Raw genomic sequence first — 18,268 nt, forward strand, 5'->3', positions numbered from 1 at the left:
ATGGCACTAAGATGTGGCAGCAGCTCTCTGGCCTCAGAGAGAAACAAACAACTTTCCCAGGCATCGCCTGAGAAAGTCTGAGAAGATCAGAGGAAAGAATGAAGAAACATTCTTATCTTAACATGCTGCACCTGGTATTGTGAACATCCGAATATGTTACGGAGATTTGTCTACCAAAGGGTGCTTTCTTAAGTAACTAATGGTGATAGTGTTTAGACTAGAAAACACATTAAATCAACCTATATCATAACTATCTATAAGAACACTGGGTTTCTTAATAATAATTATTATTGATCGGACCTCTGAAATATATGGAGTCAGTGATAATGATTATCTGGCCGGGGGACCGTCCCTATGAAACTAAGACCCTGAGCCGGGGGGGGAAGCCCCTCCCAGGACAGACTGATGCAGTTCTTGTCTTTACCCCCAACCCTGCAGGGGGACCTGGGCCCTTTGAGATGTGGCTGCTACTGGGCACCCTCCTCTCCCAGCCTTTCCCAGTCTGCTTGGCTGTCCCTCGTCCCTCTGGCCCATGGCCATGGGGACTGAGTGGGATATCCCAGACACAGAGCACAAATGCCGGAAGCAATGGGGAGAAGGGGGTCTCACCTGGCCAGCAGACCCACGGCATAAATGTGGGTGTCAGCACAGAGCAGCGTGTCCCAGCCACGCTTGCGCTCCATTGACAACACCACATCCTCATAGTCCATTTGGCACAGCAGGGACTTCAGGGTCCTCACTGCAAACCTGAGTGCAGAGCAAAGCCCGGGTCACACTGGGAGCACTGGCTCCTGCCCTGGCCATGTGGCAGGGACAGAAGGATTGGGATAGAGCACCTGTTGGGGCTGCTGGCAAGGCCGTGTTCTTCCTGGCATCCCTTCCAGAAGGTATCCACCTCCTCTGGCATCTCTTTGGTGCTGAAGAACACTTGGAAGAGCAGATGCACAAATAACTGTGGGAAATGCTCATCCACTATATCTGGGACACAGCGCTCCTGGAGGATCTTCCATATCACCACAGTTGCCTGCAAAGGACAAAGCCCCCCGAGGCAGCGTTCAGTGCCAAGGTGTCCGTGGGACAGGGCCCGAGCGTGGCAGGGAGAGGCCCAGAGAGACACAGGGGGAGCAGCGGGCCTGGTGGCCCTGCAGCTGTCCCTAGGCCAGCTTTCAGGCCCTGAGGCAGGGAGATGCAGTGGGGGAAGGAGGATGGAGAGCTGCTGGACAGGTGGCCTTGGGGCCAGCAAAGTCCACTGGCAGAAACTCACAGCCAGGGCAAAGACAGTCATTCTGTTCCCATCGCAGGTGCTCATGCTGTGCTCTGGCCAGCTCCCCAGCACATCCAGGAGTATCTGCTGTGCCAGCTCTGCAGTCCAGGGTGTGCACATGATGGTCTTCCACATGGCCATGGCAGCTCTGCGGGGTTAGAGCTCTGTCTCAGGGCATCTCAGACACAGCACCGTGGTCTGGGCATCTCTAGAGGCCCGGGTTGACTGCCGGCTCTGCCTTTGCCCACTGCCCCTCTCCAGCAGCAGCCAGGCAGCCCAGCCCTGTGGGGACAGGCCCCTGTGGGACAACGAGGGAGCATGGCAGCAGGCTTGGGGCTGACATGCCAGGGCCTGGAAAGGGAGCAGCCAGAGGGCTCTGGGACTCTCTGTTGGTCAGAAACCTGGCCCAGGCTGTACAGGGCGATGGGTTGGGGTGAGCCCTGAGCCCTCTGGGCAGATGGGCCCCATACCTGTCACAGGATGGGGCCACACGCAGGAGTGTCATTACTGCCTCATTTGGCTGCGCTTCTGTGAGATACAGCAGGGCGTTGTCCAGCCTGTGCTCAGCAGAATCATTGGCCATGAGCCACTGGTGGATGTATCTCACCATGCCGGGCACCTGGAGAAGGCACAGGGAGACTTGGAAAGCTGCCAGAGGGATCAGCGTTCCCAGGGTCCCCAGAGAAGTGCTTCCCTTCCCGCCGCACTGCGATGGCCTCAAAGGCTCACAGGGGCCAGCACTAGTGGCTTGGGAAGCTATGTGACTCATGGGGCAATTGAAGCCTGGCCACATCTGCTTACTTGCTCTGCTCTGGGAACACCACTCTGCACAAGCAAATCCAGCAGGGCAGCACTGGTCTCATGTCCGAGGAGCTCTGAGTATGCTCTGAGCCCAGGGCTCATGACACTGGTCTCTTCCTGCCGAATTCTCTTGATGAATTTGCAAACGAGCTGTAGGAGAAGAGCAAGAAGCCATGGCATGCTGCAGGTGTGCTGCTGGGCTGAGCAGTGACAGCAGGCCCAGCCCAGGTGGGGATGGCTGCAGGTACCTGTGCTGTTCTGTGGAAGCGGCCACGGGTGTGTTCCTGCTCTCGTGTGCGCTGCACGGCTGCACCTGGCAAAGAGCGAGCGCAGCCAGGGCTGAGGGTCTGCCGGAGAGGCCGGAGAACACAGCCCAGCCCTGCGCTGCCCAGGCAGGGACAGCCCCGTGACGGCCCAGGGCATGGAGCACGGCTGTGGGGTGTCTGCCCGGCCCCTATTCCATCCTGACCATGGGCATGGCCCCAGGGGATGGGATGGCATGGCATGGCATGGCATGGCATGGCATGGCATGGCATGGCATGGCATGGGGCCAAGCTGGCTGCAGGCACCAGCCCTGTGGCCCAGCTCTGCCACTCACCCTTCTGCCGTGGCTGGAACTGCTCCAGCTCTTCAGGCTGCTGTGCTGGGGCAGCTCCAGGGCCTTCTTTCTCCTCCTTCCCCCAGGCCAGCTTGGGCACGCTCGCAGGTCTGTGCTCTACGACACTGCCTGGATTCATGGCTGCTTGCAGAAGGTGAAAAGGAAAAGGTCCAAGTCAGCAAGTGCTGCAGTCGTGCCTTGAGGGCACCTGCAAGTGTGAAGACTTGGCAAGGCTACAGGACAGCAAGTCCTGCACTCTGCTCTTGGGGCTCCAGCCACAAGGACAGGAGACTCCTGTCAAGGACAGTGAAAAGCAAATGCCACAGTCTGCCCTCGAGGGCAGCTGCAGAAGATTTGCCTTGGGAAGGCCAGGGGTCACCAAGTGCTCTGGTCTGGCCACGAGCTCACCTGCAGGAGTAATACCTCAGGAAAGCTCTGGGTCAGCAAGGAACGAGTGGCTGTGCGAGGGCTCCTCACAGCACCGGTCTCTGCCGTCCTCTCTCGTCGTGTGCACCGAGCACTGTGGAGTGTAACTGTAACTTGTAACTGCCAACACCTCTGCCAGAGCGTGTCACCAAGGGCCCTTGGAATCCCTGCCCCGTTCCATTCCACGGTGACCATGCTGCACGGTGTCACCAAGGGCCCTTGGAATCCCTGTCCCGTTCCATTCCATGGTGACCATGCTGCACCCTGTCACCAAGGGCCCTTGGATCTCCTGTCCCGTTCCATTCCACGGTGACCATGCTGCACTGTGTCACCAAGGGCCCTTGCACGCACTGCCACCTGCCCTGGGGCCACCCCCAGCCCCCCAGAGTGGCCCAGGGTGGAAGGAATGCCTTGCCCCAGGTGTGTCAGACAGCCAGACAGGATCTTTAGGAAGGGCTCAGCCCATCAGCAAACGCTGCCCTGCTCTGCGGGCTCAGAGCAGCAGGAGCCCCCGCGGCTGCCGACGCAGCCGCGGCGGGAAGGGCACGGGGCCTCCACAGAAGCTGGCACGGCCTCCTCGGGACACGTCCCACATGGTGGCCATCCTAAGCACGGCCGTGGGACACAGACCGGGAACGTGTGGGCCAGGGCAGGAATGCTGCTCTGAGCCCTGGGGCCCGGGCAGCGCTGACAGCAGCAGGTGAGGCACAGTCCCCGCCCAAGCAGAGTTCCCCCGAGCCCTGGCAGCACCGGTGCCCGTCTCCTGCCCCAGAAACCTGTGCCCCAAAAGGGCTTCTCTGCCAGAGGGCAGCCAAAGCTGGCGTGCACTGGGGGCTGTGCTCTGTCCTACAGGGGCTATTGGTAGCAGCACCTGGAGCAACTGGTGGCAACATTTGGTGCGTGTCAGATGTTGTTGCTCCTTCCCAGAATGATTTTTTCATGGAGGGGATTAGCAGTAGCACAGAAACACCAACAGCTACTGAACTTCACAGGACAAAGGGACTCCACCGAAACACTGCCATGTTTCCTTGTGCTTTTGCGTCTTTCTTGCACTCTGAAAGAAAAAGAATTGGCCCAAGCCCTGCTATTCAAATCTCCAGCTGCTGTGTGTCTTCCTGTGGCAGCTCTCTGCAAACAAAACTGGCTGCCTGCTCAGCTGGGCAATGGACGGCCACAAACAGGGAGGGCCCTGGTGAACATCTCTTTGGTCTCGTGGGGTAGCGAGGGCACAGGAGACAAAGACTGCTCCTCCCGAGTTCATGGGGCAACAGAGAGATTTTATTTCCCAAGCCCCCCCTTACACAGGGCATTTGAAAGACCAGGCCTGGAAGCTCTCATTGGTTTGAGCTCCACGCCCCTTCAGGTTCTGGCCTGTGAGGTGCCTGCAGTTTTGGGAGATATTTGATTGGTCAAGACCCCTGTCAATCATGGGAACACCTCACCCTCCTTTTCTTTATAAAATTCTGTGTATTGTTCTCTGTCACCCATCTGCAAGGGCCCTTTGCCAACATGGTGACAGAGGACAGCGTGCATCTAATTTGCACTGGAGCTGCAGCATTCCCCTCCAGGAACTGTTAGGGGAGAACTCAGGCCACAGGCATAATGCTTCTTGGTTACAAATTGAACTTATCTCTAAAAGCAGAAAGCTATTTAACCCTGAGCCCATTAAACACTTAGAGAAAAACCCAATTTTAAAAAACAACCTTTAAGCACTTGATCCCTTGGGGAAAAACCAAACTTCCAGAAAACAATCTGTAAACAGAAAAACTGTTTGCAAACTTGAGAAATAATTTGTAAACAAATCAAATCCATCTATGAACTGTCCATGAGGCAGGTGATCATTTGTAATGCTGTCTGTGGTTTCCAGTGTCCATATTTTAGGCAGCTGTATTGTACTGTTGTAGGATTTATTGTAAAACATGAGAACAGACTCAGAGGGGAGGAGGGTGTACCCTCAATCCAACCCCTTTCCCCTTTTTTCTTTGTATAAAAATAATAATAGGAACAGAACATGGACTTTGAATACTATTAACTTATGCAACGTTTCATCCACATTTACTGAAAAGGTTCAGGGCGAAGAACTTGATTGGGAGATGTTTTGATCAGGGCAAGGAACTTGGTTGGGAGACATTTTCTGTATTTATATTTTATCTAGTGCAAACCATATACTTTTTTCCCTTTGTTAGAAGTTAGAAATTTTGTTATTGACTTTAATAGCTGACTTTTCACTTTTAAAATGATGACAAGTGGCAGAATGTCAGTGAAAATCTCTGCAACTGCAATTTGCTTATGATAAATCGATGTTCTATGTGTACCTCAGTGGATATTCTTTGAATCATACCAGTTTATCTTAAAGCAATGCAAGAATAATTACTCGAATATTAAGAAAAGACATGTTAATGCACATACTAGGACTTCTTTAGGACAATGATTTACTAAAATATGAATATCAATCTAATATCGATATCCAACTGAGATGGACAAAAACTCTCTATGGGTTTAAAGTTAGAAAGTGTATGTTTATTGAGACAGCCGGGCAGTACCTGGGATAATTCCCTAATGCACACTGCAAAAATCACAGGTATTACAAAGCTTTTCTATTTACAGAAGTCTTGAATACACAAAATATGAATGCATATTCATATCCCTGTCACTTCCTCTGATCCGCTTCACATGCTGATTGGCAAAAAGGCAATTAAGCATGTGTAGTTCTGTTCCCTGAAATGAGTCTGGGGTCCATTTTGGGGAGGGGTTTCCAAAATGAGGAAGTAAAATAAGTCTTCCTCGTTCTGACCTTTCTGCCTTTCCCATGCACACGTGACAAATGAATCCTTGCCGTTTTCCTGTGCTTAATGGATTCCTAAAGTATGGGAAGTCTGCAACTGTTTTTGTGTCCCTGAAATCTGTTTATCACATTCTGTTTCACATGATAAGCACAGCTACCCAAGCATAAAGCTGGCAAGCAATGAGTTAATAGATCCTGGATATCTTATCTAAGATCCAGCTACTGTTAACTATGAACAAAGCCCATTTATCTACTTTCGATAAGTCAGCAACATCTAATTTAACTATCATCTTAACTTTCCTAAAATTCTTAATTCTTCAAAATTAATGTCTCACCGGGATTGGGGACAGGGAATGGGAATGGGGACAGGGAATGGGAATGGGGACAGGGAATGGGGAATGGGAATGGAGACAGGGACTGGGAGTGGTGACAGAGACAGGGAATGGGGACAGGGACCAGGAATGGGGACAGGGAATAGGACTGGGACAGGGACAGGGACAGGGAATACGGTACAAGGATCAAGAATGGGGTCCGGATTGGGATGGGAGCAGGACGGGAACGGGACGGGGGGACACGGGAACAGGCAGGGGCAAGGGGAGTATGGAAGGGGAGTAAGGAATGGGGCAGCCGCTGCAGGTGGACGAGGCGTTGGGATGGGGCACATGGAGACAGTTCCAGGGCAGGGGATCCTTGACCAGCTGCCCAGAACCTCCACCAGGGTCTCCCAGGGCAACTGGAGCCGCTCAGCCTGGGGTGCCCAAAGCCCTGAGCAACTCCCAGGTCCCTCCCAGGAACCCCCAAGTCCTTCAAACCCAGCATCCCCCATATCCCCTGCAAGACCCCCCCCTCCATGTCCCTATCCTTGTCTTAGCTCAACATCTTTATTTTTGCCTGCTTTTAAGAGTTTTGAAAGGGCAAAGAGAAATGAAAAGAAAATCCAGGCCACGGGAAGCCAGGAGGATGTGGAGCCCCTCCAGCCGGGTGTCTTCCCAACATGGATCAGCAGCACCACGGGTCACCGGGGCTCTGCCCACCGGGGCTCACTGGGGATCATCCAGCACGGATCCTCCCATGGGGGATGGAGCTGGAGCAGTGCACGGAGCTCTTCCCACACTGGGGCACTCACAGGGCTGCCCTTCGTCTATGCCGGGCCAGGGGGACAGGCCGTGCCCCCTGTCCCCTGCTGCTGGGCCAGGGTGTTATGGACAAATTCAATTGGGGAGGCTAATTATAGATAAATCAATTAACAAGAATTTATTAAGCAAGTGGTATTAAGCAAATGAACAGTGCTGGGCGGCTGGGGAGCCTCTGCTCTGCCACGGCGCACCTTCCCCCTTTTACCTTTTTGTTTTTATAGTCCCTTTTTATTTCCTGTTGACGAATTTTCTCTCGATGCACTCTGCGTCGGTGCAATTGGTTCCTGGGGGGTCTTTTGTTCTGCCCTTGGTGGTCATAGGAATGAAGGCTCCTCCTCTTCCTTGCAGATTGTCCTTGGCCTAAAAGTTAACTTGTATATAATTAGTTACACAGTCTTCTATGCTAATTGCATTCCCTACTCAGTTCAGATTCTTATCTCCTATATCGCTCGTTTTGATGAGCAAAACAATTTTTATTTATTACAATTCCCCCTTTTTCTCTTTACCAATTTGTTCATTAAAACGCTTTAACTCTTGGTAGCTTAAGACCAGGGTTTCATCTACTTCTAAGTCCCTGGGCAATGTTTCCTACCTATCTCTAATAAGTGTTAGATGAGCTGCCTCTAATCTTCCTTTTACAATGTCTATGATTTTATTAAAAATGTAAGGTCTGAAAGTTAAACTTAGTAACAACAATATTACGGGACCTGCAATCTCCCTTATACAGAATTTCTCCTTGAGTGCCATACCCCGGAGTTTTGCACCCCTCAGGGTACCATGAGGTCTTTAAAAATTTACCTGGATGGGTGACAGCCAAGGCGGTTGCTATGGTTTCACAGCCCCAATACCCACACAGATATTCCCCGGGATAATGACAATATCCCCTCCAAGGATTGGAACTAGGACGCCAATAGGAAGCCCGGAGTTCAGGTTTACTCCATCTCCACATAGAGTCTGCCAAGTCTTTGTTAGTAACAAAAAAAATGGGAGCTACAGTGGTGGCATTATGCTTAACAACTTTCCCTTGGTCTATTTTGGTCAGAGTCCAATTAAATGGCTGGTGTGCATAGTCCCCTTGACCAGGCCAGGTACAACATATAACTAATATGCACAGAATTTGCCAGCAAGGGTGGAGTCCAAACTGCCCCAGGGTTTGATTATCATTATCTCCCCATTCCCAGTGTTTGTTTTGACATGTTATTGCTGGGCTCATCTTTACCCTTGGGAGATCAGTATCCTTGAGGCAGTTCTTGAAATACTTTGAATTGTCCCATTTGAGGGCTCTTTCCTCCACCGCTTCTCATCCCTCTGCCTCGCTCGCCGACTCGGTTGCTCCAAGCCGCGAGGCGCACCATCTTCTCGGAGCAAGGATATTCTTCAAGAGGACCCAAACTCTGTTTTTGCTGCCTCTTTTTGAATGATTTCCAGTTTTTATCCTTCACTTGTGGTGAGTCACACTGAATCCCAGGTAAAGTTTTCCAGCAATTCCCTTTTATAATTTGAACAATTAAGGGAATTGGTTCATTGGAGTGGAAACAACAATTTTCAGGTCTGGCCCCCTTAGTAAACACCTCCCATCACTCTTGGGATTCCCTTGGTAGGGTCCCGTTCTCTTCTCCAATCCTTAGGACTGACTTTGAGAGTTCTCTTTCTAACTGATAACACCCTTAACAAATACCCCTAGGAGGAGTGCCTCTGTAACTATGGACCCACCACTGTTCCTGGCAAATTTTACAAATATAGCATACAAAAGGGTAACAATCACAATCCTTATTTGTACAATATACTCTAAAATCATTAGTTATAGGATATCCATAGTCCAATATCTCACTCTACCAGCTGGTTCGTACAATTTTTACTGAGTCCATTCAGTCCATTTAAATGTGACCTTAAGGTCCCCGGGCTGGCTGGTTATTCTCCAGGGCTCTTGGGCAGCAGCAGGAATCGCTCCCTTTATTTGGCTCGCATGGGTCCACCCCTTCTCGGCGGTTCTGACTGCAGTTTCTGTAGTGAGTAAAACAACATAGGGGGCTTCCCAGTTTGGGGTTAGTGAGGTTTCTTTCTAGGTTTCTTATTAAAACCTTATCACCTGGATTTATATTGTGGATTGCTAGGTCTAAAGGAGGTTGTTGCACTAGTAACCCAGCTCTTCTAAGGCCTTCCTGAGCCTTCATAAGTTGCATGACATATTGGTTAATTTGTTGATTACTTATTTCAGGGTGATCTATAGGAGAATCCATGTCATAAGGCATCCCATAAAGCATTTCAAATGGAGAAATTCCAATATCGGTTCTGGGCAGAGTTCTTATATTTAACAAGGCTAAAGGTAAACATTTTACCCAAGATAACTGTGTTTTATACATCAATTTAGTTAGTTGTTTCGTAATTTTCCCATTTACCCTTTTCACTTTACCTGAGCTTTGTGGATGCTGGGGAGTATGATATTGCCACTTTGTTCCTAGAGCTGTAACTACTTCTTTAATTATTTTGGAGGCAAAGTGTGGCCCTCTGTCTGAGTCTAGTACTTCTGCTAGTCTGTAGCAGGGGATTATCTCTTCTAATAGTATTTTTACTACTGTTTGTGTACTTGCCCTGGAGGTAGGGAATGCCTCTACAAAGTGAGTCAAGTGATCTATTATCACCAATAAGTGTTTATACCTTCCTACTTCAGGCAAATCAGTAAAATAGATTTGAATGTGGGAAAACGGTCTATGTGCCAATTCCCGCCCCCCCCATTTCCCACACCACTCAGGATTTCTCACACCTGGGTCTACTCCTGGGTCAGGGGTCTCTTCAGCCCCGCTAGAAATCTCAGCCCTCATTCTAGAGAGACTGCAGACTGTATAGAGAAAGTTACCAGATTAAACACCAGGAAGATGGTCTCTTTAACAGTCAGGGGAAACGGAACATTCTCTAATAGGGAGCTAAGAGATTCTGAGGAGAAGAAGGAAAGCAAAGGCTGAAAAGCCTCGTCCCCTGCTTCCCCTCTAACAAACTGGCTGCACAACCATGACTATGAGCCATGCATTCCTGGAACAGACTTCAGCACCTTTATAAACCCTCTGCAAGCCATTACACCCATGCCCAGCCCGATGGATATTCTGGTTAGTGCCCTTCTACTGCAAAAACTACGTATTAGGGACAATACCAGAGCTATTCCTGAATAAGAAAATAAACCTAGGGACCATAGAGGGATTAAGATTTCAAAAAAATTTAGGGACCAGAAACACATACAGGCCTCCACTCTAAAAGACACTCTGAATTCAATCAACAAAGCCAGTAACTGCTCCATACTAACACAAAGTAATTGGAACCAAAATATGATTAGAATGGGGTTTGTTTTTTCACTCTCTCCAGCCACGAAATGGGCAGCAAAATATTTGTCCTCGTTTAGGGCAAATCTGGGGAAAAACCTCTGGAAGGAGCCCCCAGAAAACAATCCCCCACAGCCTCTCCCCACCCACCTGAATCAGGAAGAATTTTCTCTGAGAGAAGTGGAAAAGAACCTGTTTATTTAACAAACAAAACCCTTCCCAGCACTAAAAAAATTAACAACACCAGATGACAACAAAACTCTTTCACCACTCTGCAGAGATGACAAATCCAGAAAGTCTCTCCTGGGAGTGGTCGCCCGGGTCTGGGCGCTGGGGATTGCTCTGGGCACTGGGGATGGCTGCTGCAGATCACAGAGCGCAGGCTCTCGGTGCTTCTCGGTGTTTAGAGGGTCCCAGTCCAGAGCAGGTTGGATGGTATTCAGGAAAGGGAAAGGGAAAAGAAACAGTCCAGGGAAAGAATTGGACTGCTTAGCTAAACTAATTTAAAAAGCAAAGGCAAAAGCAAAAGCAAGCAAAAAAGCAAAGCAAAGCAAGCAAAAGCCAGCAAGCAAAAGAAAGCAAGTCAGTCAACACTGGCCTCTTCTAGACAGCAGACCATGGGGGCAGGTGAGCCGGCCGATAACAAGGCAAAACAAACCTTCACTTTCTGAGTCAGTTCTGAAAGCAAAGAACATAATATCAAACATAAACAGAACACACGATTGGAGATACAAACACCATAATGTCACCCTTGGACATTCCACCCCTTACCTCCATATCTTCAACATCATGTAAAAACTCCATCAAGTAAAAACTTCCATCTTTCACTTACTCATACACATTTCCTTCTATTTCACTTGCTCAAACCTTTGAGCCTTACACATTTCCTTCTGTCTCATGTCTGTGTGTTTTCGTGTACAGACACTGGCAGTAAAATCCAGCAAATAGTGATATTTGCACGAGTCTCACCCCACAGTCAGATCCCCCTGAGGTACACATCGTGTTGCTCCATCTCTCTGCATTATCCACCATGTACAACCTGGTCCCTGAGCAAAGACAATCCCACAAATGGGTTTTTCTTACTTGAGGCAGAATTGATCCACACTGATTTCCCTAACAAACCTCTGACATGTGCCACTGGGACTTTATCTCCATCTACTATATTCAGGGACTCAGACTGGGCAGGACCTGCTCAATTGGTGGAACCTCGGCTGTTAACTAACCAGGTGGCCTTTGCTAAATGCTGCTCCCAATTTTTGAAAGAACCCCCACCCAATGCTTTTAAGATTGTTTTTAACAGTCCATTGTGCCTCTCCACTTTGCCTGCAGCTGGTGCATGGTTTGGGATGTGGTACGCCCACTCAATGCCATGTTCCCTAGCCCAGGTGTTGATAAGGCTGTTCTTGAAATGAGTCACATTTTCTGACTCAATCCTCTCAGGGGTACCATGCCTCCAAAGGACCTGCTTCTCAAGGCCCAGGATGGTGTTACGGGCTATAGCATGAGACACAGGGTAGCTTTCCAACCATCCAGTGGTGGCTTCTACCATGGTCAGCACGTAGCGCTTGCCTTGGCGTGTCTGGGGCAGTGTGATATAGTCAATCTGCCAGGCCTCCCCATACTTGTCCTTGGACCACCGCCCACCATACCACAGAGGATTCACCCGCTTGGCCTGTTTGATGGCAGCACACGTCTCACAGTCATGGATCACCTGAGAAACACTGTCCATGGTTAGAGCCACCCCTCGGTCTCGTGCCCGCTTGTAGGTGGCATCTCTGCCCTGATGGCCTGAGGTATCATGGGCCCATCGAGGCAGGAACAACTCCCCCTTATGGTGCCAGTCTAAGTCTATCTTTGACACCTCTATTTTTGCTGCCTGATCTACCTGCTCATTGTTTTGGTGCTCCTCATTAGCCCGACTTTTGGGGACATGGGCATCTACATGATGGACTTTCACTGTTAGTTTATCCACCCGAGAGGCAATGTCTTTCCATATATCAGCAGCCCAGATTGGTTTTCCTCTACGTTGCCAGTTGGCCTTTCTCCACCTTCCCAGCCAGATCCACAGAGCATTGGCTACCATTCACGAATCAGTATAAAGGTAGAGCTTTGGCCACTTCTCCCTTTCAGCAATGTCTAGAGCCAGCTGAACGGCCTTGAGCTCAGCAAGTTGGCTCGATCCACCTTCTCCTTCGGTAGCTTGTGCAACTTGGCGTGTGGGGCTCCATACGGCTGCTTTCCACTTCCGGTTCATCCCTAAGATGCGACAGGAACCGTCAGTGAAAAGAGCGTAGCAGGTCTCCTCTGCTGGTAGTTGGTTGTATGGTGGAGCTTCTTCAGCCTGTGTCACTTCTCCCTGCTCTTTTTTGTTAGTGAGGCCAAAGTTTTCACTTTCCATCCAGTCTGTAATTATCTCCAAAATCCCAGGGTGATTCGGGTTTCCAATACGGCATGCTGTGTGATGAGGGCAATCCACTCGCTCCATGTGGCGTCAGTGGCATGGTGGGTGGAGGGAACCTTTGCTTTGAACATCCACCCCAGCACCGGCAGTCAGGGTGCCAGGAGGAGTTGTGCTTCTGTGCCAATCACCTCCGAGGCAGCTTGAACTCCTTCATAGGAAGCCAAGATTCCCTTCTCTGTTGGGATGTAGCTGGCTTCAGACCATCTGTAACTTTGGATCCAGAATCCCAATGGTGGGCCTTGAATCTGCCCAGGCACCTTCTGCCAAAGGCTCCAGGACAGACCATTGTTCCCAGATGCAGAGTAGAGCACATTCCTCAACTCTGGTCCTGTCCTGACTGGGCCAAGGGCCACAGCATGAGCGATCTCCTGCTTGATCTGGGTGAAGGCTTGTTGCTGCTCAGGGCCCCAGTGGAAATCATTCTTCTTTCGGGTAACCAGATAAAGAGGGCTCACAATCTGGCTATACTCGGGAATGTGCATTCTCCAGAAACCTATGGCACCCAGGAAAGCTTGTGTTTCCTTTTTGCTGGTTGGTGGGGACATAGCCCTGATCTTGTTGATGACCTCAGTGGGAATCTGGTGCCATCCGTCATGCCATTTCAGTCCCAGGAACTGGATCTCTTCAGCAGGTCCATTGACTTTGCTTTTCTTGATGGCGAAGCTTCTAGTAGTATCTGGATGATCTTCTCACCTGTCTCAAACACTTCCATTGCCGTGTTCCCCCACACAATGATGCCATTTATGTACTGCAGGTGTTCTGGAGCCTCACCCTTTTCCAGTGCAGCCTGGATCAGTCCATGGCAGATGGTAGGGCTCTGCTTCCACACCTGGAGCAGTCAGTTCCAGGAGTACTGCACACCCTTCCGGGTGAAAGGAAACTGAGGCCTGCATTCTACTGCCAGAGGAATGGAGAAAAAAGCATTAGCAATGTCAGCAGGGGTGTACCACTTTGCTGCCTTGGACTCCAGCTCATACTGGAGTTCCAGCATGTCCAGCACAGCAGGCTCAGCGGTGGAGTCACTTCATTCAAGCCACAATAATCCACAGTCAATCTCCATTCTCCATCAGACATGTGCACAGGCCAGATGGGGCTGTGGAAGGGTGAGTGGGCCTTACTGACCACCCCTTGGCTCTCCAGCTCACAGATCATTCTGTGGATGGGGATCAAAGCACCTTGATTTGTCTGATACTGCCGGTTGTGCACTGTTGAGGTGGCAATTGGTACTCATTGCTCTTCCACCCTCAGGAGTCCTACTGCAGATGGGTTCTCAGACAGTCCAGGCAAGGTGTTCAATTGCTTAATGTCCTCTGCCTCTGCAGCAGCTATGCCAAAAGCCCACCTGAGTCCCTTTGGGTCTCTGTAACATCCGTTCTGGAGGAAGTCTATGCCCAGAACACACGGGGCCTCTGGGCCGGTCACAATGGATGTTTCTGCTGCTCATTCCCAGCCAGGCTCACCTCAGCTCCCAACAGGGTCAATTGCTGCGATCCCCCCGTCACCCCGGCAATGGAAACAGGTTCTGCCCCCACATGTCCCGATGGCATTGGGGTACACTGCGCACCAGTGTCACCTAAGGCTTCAAATTTCTGTGGCTCTGATGTGCCAGGCCATCGGATCCACACCATCCAGAAGATCCAGTTTTCCAGTGCTTCTCCCTGGCTAGAGACAGGGCCCCTCTAACCCTGGTTATTGTTTCTTTCCTAGGCATACATGGTAGAGGTATTTTAAAGGTGATCTGACAAATCATACTCAGCAGCTCGGTCATGGGAGGCTGAGGCTACCTTCACTTTACTGGAATTCCCTCGGTCAGTGCTTCCCTCCTTGAGCTGACACACCCACGCTGCCAGGACAGAAATGGGTTTCCCATCCCACCTTCCCATGTCTTCCCCATGGTAACGCAGAAAGAGCCCCAGGCCAGCCCGTGGGGCATACCCTCTCTCTCTGGCTGGGGAACGTTGGGCTCTGACTTTGGGGCCTGTGACTCGCACTGGGGCAATGTGGGAACTGTTCCTCCTCACCTCCTCCCTCATCTCCCTCATCTCCTCTTTGAGTTCCTTGCCCACAGCAGAGCCATGAGCCTGCACTGGGCCATGGATCATACTCTCACAATTTCTCAGCTGTTGGCAGCAGAGCCCACTGTCTCTCGGCTGTTATCAGCATTAATCGTGGCAATGAAGGTGGTGTACTGAGATGGCCCCAGCCTTGCCAGACTCAACAGCATTTTCCCTGTGCCCCTGACCTTGTCGGGGTCATTATCATGCTGTCCATCCCTCCCAAAGAGTACCTCCAATGCTGCCATTTCCTTCAGCTGTTAGTCCCTTCCTCAAGGGTTTTCCATCATGTTCTGTGCTGGTGCTCCTGCATTCTCACCCTGTGAACAAACCTCTCTCTGGCACTCATTAAAATCCACTCCCAGAGGGAAAGGGACCCTGGCTCCCTTACAAAAATCTGATTCATACCTGAGCCGTGGGTCAAGGGTCCCATATTCCTTGCCTCACCACCATCCAGCTGGACACCTGTACCCATGAGGTCTCAGACTTGAAGCAGTCAGGTTGTATAAGCCTCACGTCTCCATCGTACAATGTCCTTGTGCAGGTTACGGAGACTTTTGTACATCAGGGACTCGGTGATGATCGCAACCTCTGGTTCCCCTGTGGGTTGTGAGGGCCTTCCCTTATCTGGGTGCTCTGATTCCATCTTAGACCTCCTTGTTTCTACAGGGGCGACTGCTGCTGGCTGTGGCTGCCTTTGTGGCTCAGCTGGAACCTGGACAGTTCTAACATCTGTGGGTTCCACTGCTGCCCCATCAGAATCTCCTTTTTCGAGGCAGGGGGAGGGCTTCTCACCAGCTGGGGAAATGCACTCCTTCAGCATCTCCTGCATCTCCCTCAGCAGACCCCCACCCAGTCTGGGTGGTTCATATCTGGGGTGGCTGTGGGGCAGGGTCAGGCTCTGGGGCAGCAGCATCCCTGGTCTCTGGGGCCGTGTCAGGTTCTGGGCTGGGTGTCAGGGTGGTTATCCAGGTTAATCTTCCCTTGTGTCTCAGTGCCAAATAGAACAGGGCTAACAGCAACACAGCCCCTGTATGATATCATTGGTATTTGGAGTGGATCTGAGCCCTTCACAAACTGGTGGGGCAGCCCCAAAGAGATGGTTAAAGGCTTGGGAGAAAATTTCCCCCGGTGTCATTTCCTCACAGTAGGTGCCATTATTAAAGTAACCCCAAAAGCACACAGTTAGTGGCAGGGCACTCAGGGATCCTGAGGGGCAGTTCGGGGTCCGGGGGAGCACTCGGGGGTCCGGGGCCCTGGAGGTCAGCGAGGGGAATTTGGGGCCCTTCGGGGTCCGGGGGAGCACTCGGGGGGCTCGGGCGGGGCTCGCTGGGCGCGGGGGCTGATGGGAGTTGTAGGCGCGGGTACAATGCGGTGTAACGGGGCCGCGGAGCATCACGGGAGTTCTAGGCGCAGCTACAGCTGCTCTCGGTGGGGCGCGGGGCATGACGGGAGATGAAGTCACGGCTGGAACAGCGCTGCCCGTGCGCCGCGGAGCATGACGGGAGCTGTATCCCGGAAGTGGCTCGGACGCGGCGTTTGGGGTCCGGGAAGGCCTCGGGAGACACTTTTGTATGGGGCAGATGGGGGCGGATACTGGAGGGGGGGAGGGTGTCTTTGTAGAGCGCGGGGCATGCCGGGCGTTGTAGTCCCGGCCCCAATGGGGCTCTATTGGGCTGCGGGGCATTATGGGAGTTGTAAGCAAAAAGAATAGACGCCGCTGACTCCAGGCACCGCCCCCAAAGCCATGATCCCTGACGCTGATTGGTTGGGAGCTGTGATGGGCGGGAGCCTCGGCAAATGGGAGGTGGCAGAGGCGGGAACGGCCATTCAACCCCTCCAATTCCTCCCAGCACAGCCCAGTTCATCCCCAGTACAGCCCAGTACAGCCCCAGTGCCCCTCCAGTCCCTCCCAGTACAGCCCAGTTCATCCCAAGCACAGCCCAGTACAGCCCCTGTGCCCCTCCAGTCCCTCCCAGCACAGCCCAGTCCCTCCCAATACACCTGAGTTCATTCCCAGGCCCTCCCAGTCCCCCCAGTGCCATCCATATCCCGCTCCAGTGTCCCCCAGTCTTCCCCACAGCGTTCCCGCCCATTGCGTGGCAGCGGCGCAGACGGAATGTCCTGCGGCCCAAACCTCCTGCTCCTGCCACACAGCGCCAGCCTTCTCCCCTCCTCCTCCTCTCCCAGCACGGCACAAATTCCAGCTCGGAGGAGGCTTCCCCAGAGAGGGCTGTGGCTCCTGTCTCAGCCCGAGTGTCCCTGCAGAGGAACTGGGCATCTGTCAGGCACTTCCACAAGCTCAGGGTTCCCATTTCATGGGGAATCTGGGATGAAAATGGCCTTTTTCAGAAAGACAAATGCAGAGGAGATGGATTAGAAATTATTTGGGAAAAGTGACCCTTCTTCCAGACAAAGTTCACCAAGTCATTGCCTGCATTTCTCCTTTTCAGGTTCTTACAGTCATCTCCTGAAAGGTCCAGATTGTTCTGGTGCTTTTCATGAACTGATTGAACTCTTGATATATATCAGTGCATGAGATGTGGAAGCTTCTAAAATGAACACAGAAACAAACTCCCTCTGTCAGCCCATTTTCATCTTCTACATCACTTTCAAGCTGTCCATAGGGATGTTGGAATGATTATCAGAGAGCTCCCCATTTCTGGCTGCAGGCTCTGGAGATTCTTTCTCTGCATTCAGTCAGGCTTGCATTCCCTGACATTTCCTGGTAGCCCATCATGGTTTCTTAGGGCAGAACAATAACAGTGAGAATCTCACCAATGGCCCAACTGCCCAGCCCACAAGGAAAAGAAAGAACAAGTTGTAAAATTCTTCAACTATTTGTCCCACTTTTCTGCAAGAGTCGAGCTGCACACACGGTGTGGAAAGCCAAGAGAAGCTGCAGCTGGTGGCACATCTTGTGACAGAAGCTGCTCAAAGCTTCCTTGTCCTCCAGCAAAGGTTCTTGGAAACAGCAAACAGGACTGTGGAGAAGATTCTAGGAAAACGGAAACAGCTTTTAAGAAATGAAATGAAAATGGAAAGAAACAATCCAAGATGTTTTTCTCTGTTTATTTTTAGGCTACCCTTTTCTATCTTTCACTACTTCTCCTTCCCACTAATTGCAAATGGATCTCACTTCTAAGATCCACGACTTGGCAAGTTTTAGACAGTGTAAAATACCATGAGCTTCACACAGTTTGCCTTCCCCTGTTTTTTTTTTTTTTTTTTCTTTTTTTGGATATCAGTGCTGGGGACTAAGTGCAGTTCTTGGGTCAGGTACAAATTCAGCATTGAGGGAATGTGCTCCAAGAGTGTTTGACCCTCAGCAGGGACAATGAACAGCAGTGACCGAGGGGATTCCTGTGCCCCTGAGCAGGAGTCCAGACTCTGGGTCTGGGCAGGACACGGCAAAGTTCCCGTGTTTGG

At 51.1% G+C, this 18,268-nt stretch overlaps 1 long non-coding RNA gene across 1 annotated transcript; it reads left to right on the forward strand.

Annotated features, from left to right (window-relative positions):
* Window positions 1–15,917: 15,917 nt before the first annotated feature.
* LOC146763310 (uncharacterized) lies at window positions 15,918–18,037 on the forward strand. Its single transcript, XR_014952421.1, has 2 exons — window positions 15,918–16,411; window positions 17,293–18,037. It is a non-coding gene; the product is annotated as an uncharacterized LOC146763310 (long non-coding RNA).
* Window positions 18,038–18,268: the final 231 nt, after the last annotated feature.

The sequence above is a fragment of the Lonchura striata genome, chromosome 4A (assembly GCF_050655825.1).
Source record: "Lonchura striata isolate lonStrDom1 chromosome 4A, ASM5065582v1, whole genome shotgun sequence".
NCBI lineage: Eukaryota > Metazoa > Chordata > Aves > Passeriformes > Estrildidae > Lonchura > Lonchura striata.